Below are 5,750 nucleotides of genomic sequence, written 5' to 3'. Positions count from 1 at the left end.
CCTCCAGCGCCTATGCGATCATGCAACCAACGCTACACGATAGAGTAAACGATTTACCCCATCGCTTAGCATTAGCTAAATGATCGTTTAGAAAATACAACATAATCTTTTAGAAAAATCTAAATGATCGCTTAGTTAAATCCCAACGATTGTTTATCTGAGGCTACATGATACGACCAACGCTTGGTCTTCTTCTTCGTTGAGAACCGCATCTCCATGCTTCGAAACTTCAACACGAACGACTCGACGAACTCAAACTCTTTGAATTACAGACTCGATTGCAAAGTTAATTATGCCCTCAAACATAGGGGCCCTTACAATTAACACTTTATAATTATAGAAAGCTTTAACTAAAAGGCAATTAAACCAAAAACATTCATCAACTTCACCACAAATGCAGAAACTCACTGCGACTGTCAAATGAAGTTCAAAATAGAGTTGTAATTTGGAATATCAAAATAACCTGGCTCTGATACAAATTGAAGGAAATCGATCACGAGGATTTCCATGAGCAGCAAAAAATAGATCATTCCAAATTACAATCATGAATGAACGTTACAAATTACAGTCGTAAACATAACAAACAGTTATGCAATTGTTACAGAAATTACAGCATGATAACTACAAATGAACAAGGCGAAAGCTACAAACATTTGTAGATTCGTCTCCACACTCCTTGCTCATGAACGCTCAAACATAGCAACCTCGAACGCTCGAATAATACGACTGCAGCTGTAAGCCCTAAACCTTAACCCTAAATTCTTATGTGATTTCTTAAGCTTGAGATTTATATAAGTATACTAAAGGAGGAGTAGGGGAACATTGGCAAATTAAAGAAGTACACAAGAGAAGTTAGTTTGGCTCAGGGATTAAGTTAACCATGGTTAAGTTATAATTAAGTGAGTATTAAGGATTATTATTATTATTAAAACAATTACTGCTATTATATTTATTATTATTATTTATTAAGTAACTACAAAGAACATTAGCAAATTATTATCCTTATTTATAATTATTAAGGATTATTATTATTGTTAAATAATTACTGCAATTAAGTAGCTAGAATTAAGTGAATAACTATATATAAGAGTTAGTGGAAATTAGTATGTGAAGTAAATAATAAAAGATAAAAAGAAAAAGAGAAGGAAGTGGTTCTTCTTTGGCGGTGGAGGTCTTCTCTCTCAAGAAAATCTATGAAAATTTGCAGCTAACACGCGAAGAAGATGAGGAAGATGAAGATATAATATTTCTGAAGGAATTGAAGTAAGATTTGTTGGTGAAATTCAAGAAGGAAGTGAAGGAAGTCTGGAATAGAGGCCAATCTGAGCGTATTCTGGGTTTTCTGTGATATCTGGTTGTACAGAACGACTTAGAAGCTCCAATTGGTCAGGTTAGAAAGCTAACTCAATTATTTGAAACTTTTGCGAAGGTTGTTAGAGCTGAAAATGATTGGAAGTGGATGAATTTTCAGGTGGAAGTCAGTGGGTAAGAAAAATCGAGAAACTGGAGAGAGCTCTGGTTCTTGAAGCGGTTTGAGCTTTCTAGGAGGAGTTAGAAGCTGAAATGTGTGAGGTTAGTTAGCTAATTCGATTTATAACAACTTTTCTGAAGGATTCAAAACCTAAAAACGAAGGGAAATAAATGATTTCTCAGGTGGAACAGAAGGGGGTTGCAGGAATCGTGAAGAATGGTACCTTCTGGTTCCAGGCGATTTCTGGACAATCCAACGGTTTTTAGGTCTTTCTATCTTCAAGTAAGTTGTATAGGACTTGAAATCAAATAGTTTGACACAAATTTCACTCAATTTGGTCAAGTAATTAATTAGTTATAAATTTTTGAAGTTTGGCTGAAAATCTGGAAAAACGCTGGGGACTTGCTGCCAGCTTGTGTGGGTGCCTCACGGTCAAGACCGCCCCTCAGCACGCCTATTGCTTGCTTCAGCACCTTCCTAAGCCCACAGCACGCCCATCCTTGCCCACATGTATGTGTCAATAGCCATGGCACCTAAATTTGAGTAAGTTAAGGCCTATTTTGAAGTCGGTGAGTTTGGCTCCAAAATTGATTATTTTTGGACTCATTGACTATTTTTCTTTGGGCTTAAATAGGTATTTTAGATTTTTTTTTTTTTAACTTAAAAATACCTGAATTTGGAGTTTAGGTGAATTTTTGGAGATTTTATGAGTAATAGTGGTATAGGTTGAGTGTAAGCCCAATTCGAAAAGGAGTAAAGTTTTAAAGTGAATTTATAGGTTGGGTAAGGTTAAAAGTTCATGGTTTAGCTCATTTATGATAACATGGGTGATGTGAAGGATTATTTGAGTTTAACCTTGAAGTACCCATGTTTAAGGGATAATGGGACATATAATGGTTTTCAAGAAAAGTATAAGCCGAGTCTGAGTATAGACGAGATAAATAACAGAAAAGTGATTGATAAAGGATTTGGAACTGCTTTTCAGGTCAGACAAGGCTTTGCGATATGTATAAACACCCGGGGAAACGAGCTCCGAATAGTGAGTGACAAAAATGTTTTCAAACTATGCTTTATTAAGTTATTGAAAAATCTGCAATTACATGTTTATGAGCAAAGACTTCCCAGGCATATTGTTATTTTCTTATAAATGATTGGATGATGCCTGAAGTGAGTTTTATGTTCAATGTTATTTAAATATGATTGACGAGCTTGTACCTATGATTTGTAAGCATCCTATGTTTCACGTTTCTTGAAGTATGTTTTACAAGCTATTGAGTACTGAACATGTTTTAGTTAAATGATAAGTACCCTATGTACCGATACCTAAGGACATCGAGACGGTATCGAAATGAATGGGACCCTAACACATGAGGACTTCGGTGATGTATCAAGACAGCCCGATGTATGAGAGCTCTGCATGCACGTATCACAGTTTACGACGATGAGAGTGTTGAGCTTGCTCCACCTCAACTAAGGATTTAAGGGTACTATGTTTTCAGATGGTTACGATGTTTATGAACTATGTTTTCAAATGACAAAGTATTTATGAACCATGATTTCTAGTTTTATGACTATGGAATGTGTTATGCAAAAGGTTTCCCTATGTTGAAACCAGCTTGATTTTGATTTAATAAGAACGTTTAAATATCTCTATCACTCATTAGACATCTGTCTAATGTTTTCAAATGTTCTCTTTCTTCCCAGGTAGCGAAAGGTTTCCAGGAGCTTGACCTAACCTTGCAAAGTCTCTGGTGTGGATCCTCCCTTAGCTTATTATTATTAAGTTTTGAGTTAGTTGGCATGTAGTAGGCATGGTGGAAAGTTGGGGTAGAGAGAACCTTTGTTGTGTAAACTTAGCAGATGATTGTATAAAGTCTACTTCAGTATATATGAAAACATGTTGTGAAAGGATTCTGTATGCCAGTGTAGTGGAAGATCAAGTTAATTATGAACTGTTATCAGTTGTACAGGTGTATAGGTTGAGTAAACCCCTTGGGTTGCATTGTTTGTATGTTAATAAGAAGAATGTATCTCATGCTCTTTCCCAGGGATTAAAAGGGAAATCTGAGGGATTAAAAGGGAAATCTGGGGGAGGGTGTGATAGCAACACTATACGAACACTTCGCGCTCGTCCTCAGCAATCGCGTCGGTCATGAACTCCTCAGCAAGAACACGAACGGCCTCCACAGAACCTCGACGGTGTCGAGTTGAGTAAGACACCACCAAGAAGGTTACCTTGGTATTTTCGGTGTGAGAATCTAGAGGGTGGGCTCTGTTCAGACTTGGTATGAGGCAGTCGAAGCAGGAATTAACAATCGTGTACATGATTGGGCAAGTGGGAGAAGACAAAAACCTATCGCATAGGTCGATGTCCAATCTTTTAGCTAAAGCTAAGCGATCGTTTAGCTCATCGTTTAGCTCAGTGCCTGTCGCCTACAAAACACTACACGGTCGTTTACTTCACTCAAGCTGCTTAGTAAATCTGTATGTACTTGACAAGCTCCGTGAGTTTCTTTTTTTTTTTTTTTTTTTTTTTGAGAGAGAGAGAGATCTCAAAACATTTTTCCAAAAAACTTACTAAAATTAGGAAAAAAAAATCTTTTTATCTCATGGTTACCATGAACCACCAATAACCTCCCACTCAATTGTTATTAGAGAAAAAGATTTAATTATCCAATAATTAATATTATTATAAATATAAATGATAACCAACTTATCATAATATATTTATAACCTATAGTTTTCATATTTCATCTCATGAAACATATAAACCATAGTTCTTTTTTCTATTACGTGGTACATAATGTAGATCTCATTTACATCAATCCTCCATTAGAAGTATCTCATACATCATATCGATTATATCATAATATAATCAAAATACTACTTTTCAATTTGAACATTTCAAATCAATACCAAGAATTGATCCTCAACTGAATCCATTGAGTTACCAAAGGGACCTTATGAACTTCTAGCTCGAAGCTCCAATGGTATATGAATAATTGACTAAACTCTTTAGTCACAGAATCCACCATCCGTTAATTGCCAAGCACTCCACTAAAGACCGACAACTGAACTCTTCTTACCACAGATATATTATGTGTCCATCTTAACCAATCAGCAGTGCAAACAACCCTTCACAGATCGCTCGTAAGTACAGCTGGGCCAATAACCGTTATGCCTCTGTAGTTACATCTAACTCCTTAAGTACCACTGATCCCTCTAATGAACATAAGTCATAGTCCTACTATGACTGAGTCCTCTCTTCCAAAGAGAAGCTGTGACCATTATGTTCAAGCCCCGGAATCAGCCCTTAAGGGAGCAATCTCTCTATTTATCCCTTCTTCGGGAAAGGAGTGAATTTCATCTTGTGGATTGAGTTCTCAGCTCCCAGATCAAACAAGTCCTCAAAAAGTTAGGCTTGTTGAGTTGGCAATCTAGCCACTCTCACCCATACTAATCAAAGGACCGCCCTCAAAGGCAGGAGTTCCCAAAACACTCAGGATTGAGGTCGTGTCACCTATGGTCATTTAGGTGAGATGTAAGTCTCTAGTATCAACGGCGTTATATACAGAGTCTAGTCATCTCATGGTCTAGGTCTTATACAAACTCTTTGTATAGGACACCTCTGCTCGCACATCTCCACATGAATGGTTAGGATCTACTATCTGTAGTAGTTTACAACACATGCAAATCTCTACAAAGTGGGCCATATCCGTAGTGTCACCAGGATCAAGTATCTCACCTTAATCCTTATACTACATACCTATTTAGATTATCACTTAAGGCATGATCCACTTATGTATCACATATACATGCTTAAGTTCACATAAGATAACCAAGGAGTTTTGTTTAATGGATATGAGTAAATGCTAGAATTAAATAACACTTATTTTATTCATTCAACAATATGTATCTTTATCAAACAATGAGACTCCGAGAGAATTAGGACACCAATCCCAACAACATGCTTAGTAGAGAATGATGATTCTACCTGGATAGTTGATTCAAGAGCTACTAATCATGTATGTTCTTCTCATTAAGGATTTAATTCTTGGAGACAATCGATAGCTTGAGAGATGACTCTCAGAGTCGATACTAGTGAGGTCATTTCAGCTATTGCTATAGGCAAGCTTAAGTTATTTTTGTACAAGAAACGATATATGTTATTGGATGACGTATATGTAGTGCCTCTTATCAAGAGGAACTTAATTTCAGTTTCTTGTCTGATTGAACAAAAGTATTCCTTGTCCTTCTCTGAAAATAAAGTGTTTATTTT

At 36.5% G+C, this 5,750-nt stretch overlaps 1 long non-coding RNA gene across 14 annotated transcripts; it reads left to right on the top strand.

Annotated features, from left to right (window-relative positions):
* The first annotated feature begins 1,125 nt into the window (after positions 1-1,125).
* LOC120076369 lies at positions 1,126-3,419 on the top strand. 14 transcript variants are annotated; one of them, XR_005481525.1, is made up of 6 exons: positions 1,126-1,390; positions 1,472-1,572; positions 1,654-1,753; positions 1,842-1,981; positions 2,457-2,510; positions 3,176-3,419. It is a non-coding gene; the product is annotated as an uncharacterized LOC120076369 (long non-coding RNA). The 14 variants fall into 14 exon arrangements; XR_005481522.1 differs by having other exon boundaries at positions 2,800-3,419; XR_005481524.1 differs by having other exon boundaries at positions 2,765-3,419.
* The last annotated feature ends 2,331 nt before the right edge of the window (positions 3,420-5,750 follow it).

This window comes from Benincasa hispida, chromosome 4, assembly GCF_009727055.1.
Source record: "Benincasa hispida cultivar B227 chromosome 4, ASM972705v1, whole genome shotgun sequence".
In the NCBI taxonomy this organism is placed as follows: Eukaryota; Viridiplantae; Streptophyta; class Magnoliopsida; order Cucurbitales; family Cucurbitaceae; genus Benincasa; species Benincasa hispida.
Note: the sequence above shows the minus strand (reverse complement) of the source record. Positions and strands in the feature narration are given on the sequence as shown.